This window comes from Cherax quadricarinatus, chromosome 43 (genome assembly GCF_038502225.1).
Source record: "Cherax quadricarinatus isolate ZL_2023a chromosome 43, ASM3850222v1, whole genome shotgun sequence".
NCBI classification, from domain to species: domain Eukaryota; kingdom Metazoa; phylum Arthropoda; class Malacostraca; order Decapoda; family Parastacidae; genus Cherax; species Cherax quadricarinatus.
In genome coordinates, this window is record NC_091334.1 from 26,599,169 (window position 1) to 26,613,440 (window position 14,272).

The following is a 14,272-nucleotide window of genomic DNA, read 5'->3' on the forward strand; positions in this document are numbered from 1 at the left end:
TTGTGTCATTGGCTTGAGCTGGTGGGAGACTTGGACCTGCCTCGCATGGGCCAGTAGACCTGCTGCAGTGTTCCTTTCTTATTTTCTTTTTTCTATTATTATAGTAAATAAATTTATTTTAGTAAATAAATTTATTATAAGCGTAGATGCGCAGGTTTAGTGCGCAGTTACACCTTTTAATTTTTTTTTAATAATAAATATTACATTCATTATTATTATTTCTATTACTATCACTTAGAATATTAATGAATATAGCAATATTATTATTTTTAGACGAACTTTTTTTATTAAAATTAAAACTGCGCAGGTGAAGTACCCAGGTACAACAGCTTTAAAATTATGTTTCTTATATAACATATATTACATTAATTATTATTTTATTATCACCATTTTGAACCTATATATTTTACTAATACTAGTAGTAGTATTTTTAGACAAAAAAATCAATAAAAATGTAAAGGTGCACAGGCGTTGCTAAGGTAACAACTTTAAAAACTTTAGGATTATCTTTAAATAATAAACATTATTAATTTTTTATTAACACTTAGAATGCCAGTTACAAAAATATTATCAATGTTATTATATTTACAAGAAATAAATATAATAAAAGTGTATGTGCGCAGAGGCAACGCGCAGGATCAGTGCGCAGGTGACGACGCCTGTGTTCCTGAGTACTTAGGTGCTTATTTTACCCTCCCTAGGTGCTCCTCAGGTACCTGTTGCCACACTAGGTGAGTATACGTGCTGCTGGGGTACCTAGTACACTGTTGGGGTACCTAGTACACTGCTGAGGTACCTAGTACACTGCTGAGGTACCTAGTACACTGTTGGGGTACCTAGTACACTGTTGGGGAACCTAGTACACTGCTGAGGTACCTAGTACACTGCTGAGGTACCTAGTACACTGCTGAGGTACCTAGTACACTGCTGAGGTACCTAGTACACTGCTGAGGTACCTAGTACACTGCTGAGGTACCTAGTACACTGCTGAGGTACCTAGTACACTGCTGAGGTACCTAGTACACTGCTGAGGTACCTAGTACACTGTTGGGGTACCTAGTACACTGTTGGGGAACCTAGTACACTGCTGGGTTACCTAGTATACTGCTGAGGTACCTAGTACACTGTTGGGGTACCTAGTACACTTGGGGTACCTAGTACACTGTTGGGGAACCTAGTACACTGCTGAGGTACCTAGTACACTGCTGAGGTACCTAGTACACTGCTGAGGTACCTAGTACACTGCTGGGTTACCTAGTATACTGCTGAGGTACCTAGTACACTGCTGAGGTACCTAGTACACTACTGAGGTACCTAGTACACTGCTGAGGTACCTAGTACACTGCTGAGGTACCTAGTACACTGCTGGGTTACCTAGTATACTGCTGAGGTACCTAGTACACTGCTGAGGTACCTAGTACACTGCTGAGGTACCTAGTACACTGCTGAGGTACCTAGTACACTGCTGAGGTACCTAGTACACTGCTGAGGTACCTAGTACACTGCTGAGGTACCTAGTACACTGTTGGGGTACCTAGTACACTGTTGGGGAACCTAGTACACTGCTGGGTTACCTAGTATACTGCTGAGGTACCTAGTACACTGTTGGGGTACCTAGTACACTTGGGGTACCTAGTACACTGTTGGGGTACCTAGTACACTGTTGGGGAACCTAGTACACTGCTGGGTTACCTAGTATACTGCTGAGGTACCTAGTACACTGTTGGGGTACCTAGTACACTTGGGGTACCTAGTACACTGTTGGGGAACCTAGTACACTGCTGAGGTACCTAGTACACTGCTGAGGTACCTAGTACACTGCTGAGGTACCTAGTACACTGCTGGGTTACCTAGTATACTGCTGAGGTACCTAGTACACTGCTGAGGTACCTAGTACACTGCTGGGTTACCTAGTATACTGCTGAGGTAACTAGTACACTGTTGGGGTACCTAGTACACTGCTGGGGTACCTAGTACACTGTTGGGGTACCTAAGTACACTACTGGGTTACCTAGTATACTGCTGAGGTACCTAGTACACTGTTGGGGTACCTAGTACACTGCTGGGTTACCTAGTATACTGCTGAGGTACCTAGTACACTGTTGGGGTACCTAGTACACTGCTGGGTTACCTAGTATACTGCTGAGGTACCTAGTACACTGTTGGGGTACCTAGTACACTGCTGGGTTACCTAGTATACTGCTGAGGTACCTAGTACACTGTTGGGGTACCTAGTACACTGCTGGGGTACCTAGTACACTGTTGGGGTACCTAAGTACACTGCTGGGTTACCTAGTATACTGCTGAGGTACCTAGTACACTGTTGGGGTACCTAAGTACACTGCTGGGTTACCTAGTATACTGCTGAGGTACCTAGTACACTGTTGGGGTACCTAGTACACTGCTGGGGTACCTAGTACACTGTTGGGGTACCTAGTACACTACTGAGGTACCTAGTACACTGCTGAGGTACCTAGTACACTGCTGAGGTACCTAGTACACTGCTGAGGTACCTAGTACACTGTTGGGGTACCTAGTACACTGCTGAGGTACCTAGTACACTGCTGGGGTACCTAGTACACTGCTGAGGTACCTAGTACACTGCTGGGGTACCTAGTACACTGTCGCGGTACCTAGTACACTGTTGGGGTACCTAGTACACTACTGAGGTACCTAGTACACTGCTGGGGTACCTACTACACTGCTGAGGTACCTAGTACACTGCTGAGGTACCTAGTACACTGCTGGGGTACCTAGTACACTGCTGAGGTACCTAGTACACTGCTGGGGTACCTAGTACACTGCTGAGGTACCTAGTACACTGCTGAGGTACCTAGTACACTATTGAGGTACCTAGTACACTGCTGAGGTACCTAGTACACTGCTGAGGTACCTAGTACACTGCTGAGGTACCTAGTACACTGCTGAGGTACCTAGTACACTGCTGGGTTACCTAGTACACTGCTGAGGTACCTAGTACACTGCTGGGTTACCTAGTACACTGCTGAGGTACCTAGTACACGGCTGGGTTACCTAGTACACTGCTGAGGTACCTAGTACACTGCTGGGTTACCTAGTACACTGCTGGTTTACCTAGTACACTGCTGGGTTACCTAGTACACTACTGAGGTACCTAGTACACTACTGAGGTACCTAGTACACTGCTGAGGTACCTAGTACACTACTGAGGTACCTAGTACACTGCTGAGGTACCTAGTACACTGCTGAGGTACCTAGTACACTGCTGAGGTACCTAGTACACTGCTGAGGTACCTAGTACTGCTGAGGTACCTAGTACACTGCTGAGGTACCTAGTACTGCTGAGGTACCTAGTACACTGCTGAGGTACCTAGTACACTACTGAGGTACCTAGTACACTGCTGAGGTACCTAGTACACTACTGAGGTACCTAGTACACTGCTGAGGTACCTAGTACGCTGCTGAGGTACCTAGTACACTACTGAGGTACCTAGTACACTGCTGAGGTACCTAGTACACTGCTGAGGTACCTAGTACACTACTGAGGTACCTAGTACACTGAGGTACCTAGGACACTGCTGAGGTACCTAGTACACCGCTGAAGTACCTAGTACACTGCTGAGGTACCTAGTACACTGCTGGGTTACCTAGTACACTGCTGAGGTACCTAGTACACTGCTGAGGTACCTAGTACACTACTGAGGTACCTAGTACACTGCTGAGGTACCTAGTACACTACTGAGGTACCTAGTACACTGCTGAGGTACCTAGTACACTACTGAGGTACCTAGTACACTGCTGAGGTACCTAGTACACTGCTGGGTTACCTAGTACACTGCTGGGTTACCTAGTACACTACTGAGGTACCTAGTACACTGCTGAGGTACCTAGTACACTACTGAGGTACCTAGTACACTGCTGGGGTACCTAGTACACTACTGAGGTACCTAGTACTGCTGAGGTACCTAGTACACTGCTGAGGTACCTAGTACACTACTGAGGTACCTAGTGCACTGCTGGGGTACCTAGTACACTACTGAGGTACCTAGTGCACTGCTGGGGTACCTAGTACACTGCTGAGGTGCCTAGTACACTGCTGAGGTACCTAGTACACTGCTGAGGTACCTAGTACACTGCTGAGGTACCTAGTACACTGCTGAGGTACCTAGTACACTGAGGTACCTAGTACACTGCTGAGGTACCTAGTACACTACTGAGGTACCTAGTGCACGGCTGGGTTACCTAGTACACCATTGAGGTACCTAGTACACTACTGAGGTACCTAGTACACTGCTAAGGTACCTAGTACACTACTGAGGTACCTAGTACACTGCTAAGGTACCTAGTACACTTGAGGTACCTAGTACACTGCTGAGGTACCTAGTACACTGCTGAGGTACCTAGTACACTACTGAGGTACCTAGTACACTGCTGAGGTACCTAGTACACTGCTGAGGTACCTAGTACACTACTGAGGTACCTAGTACACTACTGAGGTACCTAGTACACTGCTGAGGTACCTAGTACACTGCTGAGGTACCTAGTGCACTGCTGGGGTACCTAGTACACTGCTGAGGTACCTAGTACACTGCTGAGGTACCTAGTGCACTGCTGAGGTACCTAGTACACTACTGAGGTACCTAGTACACTGCTGAGGTACCTAGTACACTGCTGGGGTACCTAGTACACTGCTGAGGTGCCTAGTACACTACTGAGGTGCCTAGTACACTGCTGAGGTACCTAGTACACTAAGGTACCTAGTACACTGCTGGGGTACCTAGTACACTGCTGGGGTACCTAGTACACTACTGACGTACCTAGTACTCTATTGAGGTACCTAGTACACTACTGAGGTACCTAGTACACTTTGAGGTACCTAGTACACTGCTGGGGTACCTAGTACACTACTGAGGTACCTAGTACACTGCTGAGGTACCTAGTACACTGAGGTACCTAGTACACTACTGAGGTACCTAGTGCGCTGCTGGGGTACCTAGTGCACTGCTGAGGTACCTAGTACACTTCTGGGGTACCTAGTGCACTGCTGAGGTACCTAGTACACTGCTGAGGTACCTAGTACACTGCTGAGGTAGCTAGTACATTGCTGAGATACCTAGTACACTGCTGAGGTACCTAGTACACTGAGGTACCTAGTGCACTAAGGTACCTAGTGCACTGCTGAGGTACTTAGTACACTGCTGAGGTACCTAGTACACTGCTGTGGTACCTAGTACACTGCTGAGGCATCTAGTACACTACTGAGGTACCTAGTACACTAATGAGGAAGCTAGCACACTGCTGGGGTACCTAGTACACTAATGAGGAACCTAGCACACTGCTGGGGTACCTAGTACACTACTGAGGAACCTAGCACACTGCTGGGGTACCTAGTACACTTCTGAGGTACCTAGTACACTACTGGGGTACCTAGTACACTACTGGGGTACCTAGTACATTGCTGGGGTACCTAGTACACTCCTGGGGTACCTAGTACATTACTGAGGCACCTAGTACACTGCTGGGTACCTAGTACACTGCTGGGGTACCTAGTACACTCCTGGGGTACCTAGTACATTACTGAGGTACCTAGTACACTGCTGGGGTACCTAGTACACTGCTGGGGTACCTAGTACATTACTGAGGTATCTAGTACATTGCTGGGGTACCTAGTACACTCCTGGGGTACCTAGTACATTACTGAGGCACCTAGTACACTGCTGGGTACCTAGTACACTGCTGGGGTACCTAGTACACTCCTGGGGTACCTAGTACATTACTGAGGTACCTAGTACACTGCTGGGGTACCTAGTACATTACTGAGGTACCTAGTACATTATTGAGGTACCTGGAGTTTACCTGGAGAGAGTTTCGGGGGTCAACGCCCCCGCGGCCCGGTCTGTGACCAGGCCTCCTGGTGGATCAGCGCCTGATCAACCTAGTACACTGCTGGTCTACCTAGTACACTGTTGGGCTACCTAGTACACTGCTCGAGTATAAAGTACACTGCTGAGGTTCCTTGTACACTGCCGAGATACCTGGTGCCCTGCCGGTTTACCTAGTGCCTTGCTGGGGTACCTAGTGCCTTGCCGGGGTACCTAGTGCCTTGCCGGGGTACCTAGTGCCCTGCCGGGGTACCTAGTGCACTGCCTGGGTACCTAGTGCACTGCCGGGGTACCTAGTGCACTGCCGGGGTACCTAGTGCACTGCCGGGGTACCTAGTGCACTGCCGGGGTACCTAGTGCCCTGCCGGGGTACCTAGTGCACTGCCGGGGTACCTAGTGCCCTGCCGGGGTACCTAGTGCCCTGCCGGGGTACCTAGTGCCCTGCCGGGGTACCCAGTGTAATTTTGATGTACGTAGTACACTGCTGTAATGTGCAGGATGTACAGCCAGACATGTTCATCTAAATGAGGCATGTTACATGGTATTTTGTGCCAGGACGCTTGATGAAGGTAGTGTAACACCTACTCCAGATACTTAGTCTGTTCTAGCACACTACCACCACTGAACTACCAGACTATAGTCAGCTGAGAAGTGCTGTGTTCATACAGCAATGCTGAGTCCATATCAAGGATGGATTGTGTCAGAAAATAGATCAGATATATCCACAAGATGGATGAGGGAGGAGTTTATGCCCGTGGGACTTCTTAAGTCAGTTCAGTGTGGTTGCCAGTAAGGGTTGAAAACAGCAAATTTTACCAGGATACTTCAGGGATATGTTTAAAAGACAATATTCAAAATAAAGTTGCTATAAAGTCTAAGTAATTGATTAACAAAGAGTGACAGTAGAGGGCAGTGAGTGACTAGCTCCCTTAAGGTTTACTGTATTAATAGTAGGAATCCAAGAAATAAGATAGATGAGCTAAGATCACTTGCAAGTGCAGGTAATATAGATATTATTGCTGTAATGGAGACCTGGTTCAACCTGAAAGATAGACAAATGTCTTCTGAATGCAACTTACAGGGCTATAAACTCTTCCTTACTGATAGGGTCAACAGGAATGGCGGTGGGGTGGCAATTTAACCCTTTCAGGGTCCAAGGCCCAAATCTGAAGTGGTGCCCCAGTGTCCAAGAATTTAAAAAAAAAATTGTTATTTTTTCTTATGAAATCGTAGAGAATCTTTTTGTGAAGGTAATAAAACAAAAAGTACGAAATTTGGTGGAAAATTGACGAAATTATGCTCTCGCGAATTTTGATGTGTCAGCGATATTTACGAATCGGCGATTTTGCCGACTTTGACTCCCATTTTAGGCCAGTTACATTATTCCAATCAACCAAATTCTTAGCTGTTTCACTAGTATTACTTCTATTCTATCGATTGAGCACAAGAAATCGCCAAGTCAACTGTTTCAACTACAAAATAAAGTGATCGGAAATTGTTAATTTGGCCAATTTAACACAAAGTTCAAAATATTCCAATTTCAAAATAGGCTCCAGAATAAACAATGTAGGTATTCCTGGAACTAAACTAACATTTCCTCTGTTCATTAGTTACATTTTGAGGCTTTACAAATAAATTCCATTTTGATTTTTTATTCACATAATGAATTTTTATTCACACCAGAAAATAGAAGATTTACTGTTATGCAATACTGTAATAATTGTATAAATATCATCACCATATTTGTGAATGTATATTAGACCCACCAGCTGACGCGTATTAGACATGTGAGGTCGTTTGTTTACTCTTGAATATCGGCAAAAATTTAACATTTCTGCTACTTTGAGCTCAGTTTCAAGCCATTTCCAGTGCTAAAACCAATCAAAATCATCTCTATTTCTGTAATATGTCTTCCATTCTATCAAATGAGACCAAGAAATCGCAAATACAACTATAAAAAACATACGAAAAAACGCTGCAAAGTCGCTGTTTTAATCGAAAAATCATGATTTCAGTTTTTTCTCTCATACACAGTGTGCTGCAGGATCTGTTTTATGTGGTGCACACATACCACGTAGATGTATTCTCTCATATCTAGGCCCAAATGTACCACTCACAGTTTATCAGAGTGAGCTGAGCTCATGACGTAGATCTACGGTTTGGACCCTGAACGTAAAGCCGTAGATCTACGGGACGGACCCTGAAAGGGTTAAGTCAGAGATAATTTAAATTGTTAGACAAGATATAAGAGTAGAAACATTGGACAGAAAATCTGTTTGGCTACAGTTTCTCGAGGGTTGTCAAAAATTAATTTTGGTGTGATTTTTAGGCCCACAAACCTTGATAGGGAGTGCAGTAAGCTGCTGTGGGACGAAATTCGTAAGGTGTCTAGATATAAAAGTGTTAATGGGAGATTTTAACTTTAGACAAATTGATTGGAACAATGCGACAGGAAATCTTGTGTTTTTTTTTTTTTTTTTTTTTATTTAAAACTCGGGTACAAAATGCGTATATGGGTACATAATCAATATATAACAAGATACAGGCAGTGAACAATAATCAACTGTGACTACACAAATACTGAAGAAGCACATATATAATGACATCAGAACTGGCTGCACTCAAATCAAACACTGCTTATACGTATACTGTGCTTCACGTGAAAAGATGGTCATATAAAAAACGATATATACCTACCCAGTAATGCTTACACTCCCCCCCCCCCCCCCGTGAAAACATGCCACTTTCACCTTAGTATACTCAGTGACAAATCACTTATACGTGTTCATTTATAAGAGCTTTAAAAACTTCAATGACAAAATATATAAACACTATCCAGCCAGCTAAATGGCTGATGCTATAATACAAGGAATGTCTGAACATGATGGCACACATCCACCATACAACACAATCCACACCCTAACCCTCATATACCCTTTGGTAATAATCAATATCGTGCACGGTGGTGGATTTAATACACTACCACTGACACTTCAACCCCCCCTCCCACATGCCTAGTAACTGTGTCTGCTGTCACCACTCATAACCACCAACAGTCGTTGATGGTAATTAGCGTCTTATATATCACCCTAAAAACACGCTATATACATAAACCTACCAAAATAAATAAATTTACACATTGTTCCCTCCTGCACACAGATTATTTACACTGCCGGAGATAATCTATACATCACATCCTACAGAGAATGGACGACACTAGACAGCTTAAATAATTATGACGTGTTTCGCATGACCTGCTATTGCAGAGATTGCTTACACTCCTACCCCCCCCCCCCCAAGTGAAAACTGTCCAGTTTCACCTGGCTATACACAAGATCAAAAACTCGTTCACTTAATCATATATAATGAACTTGTGAAAAACATCTGTAACAATATATAAGCAAGAACACCCCAGGCAAGATCTTACATTATATATACAATACCAAAATGTGCCACTAGTTAAAAAAGGTATGAATGCCTCATTATTATGACAAGTTACATTGATCATTTTAAATTATGCACAACTACATATATAGGTAGACACGTATGGTTACAGGTTACAAAATCTCTACTAGCAAGACTCGGGTCCAATCATAAAGGCTCTATTCCTCCCAAACCACACCATCCACACCCTACCACTAAATACCCTATGATACAATCAAAATGTTTATGTACTAACATGCTTACGTACATCCTTACAAAACATGAAGGAATCCTTAAATAAATATATAATCATCGGTGTTCACAATAACACCAAGACACATTACATTGAATATCAAAATTTACATAATTATGGAGATAAAGTTATAACATAATGTCACCTCAACCAGGTTACAATAACTGCCAATGATAGTATTTCTTACACCTCAGAAAAAGTGCATTAGTTCAACAACTCTCATTTCCATCAAATCACACACATCCTTAGCAACTGTCAACCCCAGGAGGCGACCCCATTTCATACCCCTGACATCCCTTCCCATAGTAGCATACACCATCCCTATCCTACCCCTCCTTCCTGATTTACAAGTCTAATAATACCCCTAACGTTAGTTCTCTGTATCCCACTGGAAAATCCATTTCCCACCTCCGCCCATAAATATCCCTGTTTCGACACAATGTTTTATAAAACGTAACTGCTAATACCCGCCACATCACCTCGCTAACCCCTTTCCCCCACATTCCCCATGATATGTAAACATAATCTATCATAATGTACCCCAAAGCCCTAATAATACTCTCATCCATACCCCCCACGTAAAGACTTAATGCCCGCAGAACAGAAAAGCTTTTACCCCTTATCCTATGCAGCACCCTGCTTAACCAACCCCTGACGCTCCTCATCCCCTCACAAAAATACACTACGTGGAATGCCGAATCCTCCCCTCCACATATACCACAGACCCCCCTCAACCACCCGTCTATCCCGTAAAACCACACCCGACGGTAAAATCCCATGCTAAAAACGATACATCACCTCACGCCCACGGGGTTGTAACCTTAACCTACTGAACCTACCCCATATACTTCCCCGTACATGGGGAAAATCCCCTCCACCGGTGCCACTACCCTCTCCACTAACATCCTGCACAGCCTACCTATTTTTACCTTCACCAGATCCCGAGCCAACACCAGAGCCCGCAAAACAGTTTCACACTCTCGCAACTCTATTCCAGAATACATACGTTTCAATCTACTGTGTATCTTGACCCCCCCCCACCCACACCCTCCCTCATCGCCTCTCTCTTAATGAAGTTAAATTTGACCCTCCGCTTTAAATCCATCAACCCCCCCAAGATGCACAGGTAACATTACCACATCCCTTGTAAGCCAATTACAGCCCGAACCCCACAAGAATTTAAAAACCCATCTAAGTATATTTGCAATTGCCGTCCCAGTTAAAGGGAACGCAGCTGCCACGTGCCAAACCTTACTATACAATAAGACGTTGATAACAATGGCACGCTGCACAAGGGTCAAATGATAAGGCCACAATGCTCCCAAGCGACCCAGAATCCTGTCTACCAACCTAACTGAGTTTTCCCACACGAGCAACATCCAGATCATCTGCATAGATAAGACCACAAATTTTTAACAAAGTCACCCGCTTCGTCACAACTACACTACCCCACTCAACCCTCCCCACCCAAGCTCCTAGCCCCATGACCATGGACTTCTCTGAATTCACTCTCATACCAGTTGCACCTGTGAACATGTTGACTACCCCATCTAAGGCATCCATTGACATCCCCTCCCTAACCAGAACAGTAGTATCATCTACATACCCTATTAGAACTGGCCAAACCCTCCCAACTCCACTCCCTTCTCCCTCACTAATGCCCATTTGCTGCTCCACCATTCTATAAAAGGGGTCCTGTACGCACACAAACAAAATCTGTGACATAGGACACCCCTGTCTAAGTCTCCTACCCATTATAATCCTCCCCCCCAATCTTCCATTAATCTGTACCCTCGCCGTTGCCCCACAATATAACGCATCTACCCATCCCACTATTTCTTCCCCAAAACCCTGTCCTCTAAGGATAGCTCTCAATGCTTCTTGCTCCACTCTATCATATGCTCCTTGCCAGTCTAGAGCAACCAGGCCTCCCCCTTCCCCCCCCCTTTTCTTCCACAAAATCCCATAGTAACCCATGCCCCTCCACCATAGGCCTCCCTGGCAACCCAAACTGAGTTCTCGATACGACCCGCCCTACTATGCACTTAAACCTATTTCCTAAAATCTTAGCACAACTTATAATCCGCGCATAACAACGATATTGCCCGGTAGTCCCTAAACATATGCTGTCCCTTACCCTTCGGTACCAAGGCTACTACAGCCGTTGCCTGCTTTTCTCCCAACTTGCCCCTCTCCTTCATCAAATTTAATAACCTTACCAAAAAACCCCTCTTTAGCTCCCAACGCTGTTGATAAAACTCTGTTGGTAGTCCATCGATTCCTGGCACTTTGCCCTTTCACATTTCACTTAAAGCTCTCCATATTTCCTCCTCAGTTATTTCCCCACCCAGTGCTTCCCTGTCACTGTTTCCCAACCGACATATCACACTCCCACACACCTGCTCTAAATCCCCAGCTCCTACCCCTTCCTCTTGCAAATACTGCTCATACCACTTATCCGCAAACACCCCCATCCCATCTGTAGTTTGTATAACCTGACCCACCCTATACCCACCCACCGACTCATGAACCTCCAACCATGGAATAGCTGTTGCCTGCTGTCGTTGTTTTTGCCTACTCAATACACACGACGACGGCCTATCTCCCCATAACACCTCCTCCACCCCCGCCATTACTCTCACCGCTTGGAACCTCTCGTCCTGGATTTCGCGCAACCTCCCCTTAACCCTTTGAGGGTTTCGGACGTACTAGTACGGCTTACGACCCAGGGTTTTTGACGTACTAGTACGCCTAAATTCTAGCGCCCTCAAATCTAGTGGGAGAAAGCTGGTAGGCCTTCATATGAAAGAATGGGTCTATGTGGTCAGTGTGCACAGTCTAAAAAAAAATCCTGCAGCACACAGTGCATAATGAGAAAAAAAACTTTGACCGTTTTTTTTGGAATAAAACAGCGACTTTGCACTGTATTTTCGTATGGTATTTATTGTTGTATTCTAGTTTTCTTGGTCTCATTTTATAGAATGGAAGACATATTACAGAAATTGAGATGATTTTGACTGGTTTTACAATGAAAGATACCTTGAAATTGAGCTCAAAGTAGCAGAAATGTTCGATTTTTACCAAATTTCAAAAGTAAACAAATCGTGCCAGTGGTCCAATACACGTCAACGGGTGAGTCTAATATTCTTTCACAAGTGCGCCAATAATATTTATACCATTTTTTACACTAATGCAGTAGTCTGCATAACAGTAAATCTTATATTTTTTGTGAGAATAAAAATTCAAAGTGGAAAGCAAAAGAATATAAGAGGGGCCTTGAGACGTGACCAATGACCAGAGGAAATGTCATTTTAGTGCCAGGAATGTCTTTCTTGTTTATTCTGGACCCTATTCGGAAATTGGCATCTTTTGAAATTTGTATGAAATTGGGAAAATTGCTAAATTCTGACCGCTGTACTGGATAGTTGAATTTCATAAATGGGTGGTTTCTTGCCACCCATTCGATAGAAAAAATGGAGTTCTAGCGAAATATTCATGTTTTTTGTCGACTAGTACAGTGGAATTGGCCGAAAATGGGGCTCAAAGTGGGCAAAATCGCCGATGCGTAAATATCCCAGAGACCGCTAACTTCGCGAGAGCATAATTCCGTACGTTTTCCATCAAATTTCAAACTTTTGGTGTCCTTATGATCGGGAAAAGATTCTCTATCTTTTCATAAGAGAAAATTATTTTTTTTTTTTTTAAATTTGGCCGACCCTGAGAACGAGTTTCGGAGAGGGCCTGTCGACCCTCAAAGGGTTAATTACCATAATGTTATCCATAGGATAAGTACCCGCCACCGCCCTCCTTACATAACAACCCCTTAACCTGTCCTCCAAATAGTTAATGAGCCCATATTTTAAAGAATTGATTCGTTTCCCTTCCCGCACGTAATAATGCCGAATCCGTTCCTTAGCCACACCATCCCACCACGTCACTACATCCTCCACCCCTTTTACCTCCTCACTTAACCCCTCCCACAGTGCTGTAAAACCCTCCAACCCCTCCTCATCTTCTAACACACTCGTATTTAACTTCCAGTATCCCCTAGAGATACTAGCTAATGACTCCCACTCCACCTCTGCCACTACCGCCCGAGGATCTGAAAAAGCTACTTCTATTGTACGGACAAACTTTGACAAAACTCCGTGAGATATGTACAACCTATCTAACCTAGCCGCGTAACCCCTCACGAAAGTATGCTCTACCTCCCACGCCCCCCCTCCTACCACATCCCTCAACTGAACATCCACCAAGAGATTTCGTAAGGCTGCCAACATGTGCCCCACCCCTTGTGGTTCCACATCAGCCCTCCTAATTACACAATCCCAGTCCCCCCCATCGATGGCCACCGCAGGTATACCACGTAAGGTGAAAACTAGATCACATACAAAATCCCTCTTTACTTTCATATCGTTTTCCGCTTGCGCATACACACTTACAAACGTTACCCTCTGCTCCATCCACCACCCATCCACACGCAACACCCTCCCCCCTCACTTCGTATCAACACAAACAGGCTCGCCTCCTTTATCAATAAACCCACACCACCTTTCAAACGTGCAGATGGCAGAGTCAAAACCTTAAACCCTGCCACCTCTAGCACTCTTCCCTCCCTGAAATTATGCTCCTGTAGAAATATGACGTCCACTCTATATTTACACAGGAGCATACGAAAACATTCCCTCTTCACTCTGTTACACAGTCCATTCACATTCACAGTCATACACCTAAG

The 14,272-nt window shown here is 44.6% G+C and overlaps 1 protein-coding gene across 4 annotated transcripts in view; it reads left to right on the forward strand.

Moving 5' to 3' along the window:
• Positions 1-620: 620 nt before the first annotated feature.
• The window catches only part of LOC128694193 (transformer-2 protein homolog alpha), a 118,350-nt gene continuing 104,698 nt past the window's right edge, over positions 621-14,272 (forward strand). For all 4 annotated transcript variants that reach the window (XR_011393128.1, XM_070093774.1, XM_070093775.1 and 1 more), the window contains exon 1: positions 621-731. The gene's annotated coding sequence lies outside the window, so the exon portion shown is untranslated. The remainder of the gene's footprint in view (positions 732-14,272) is intronic.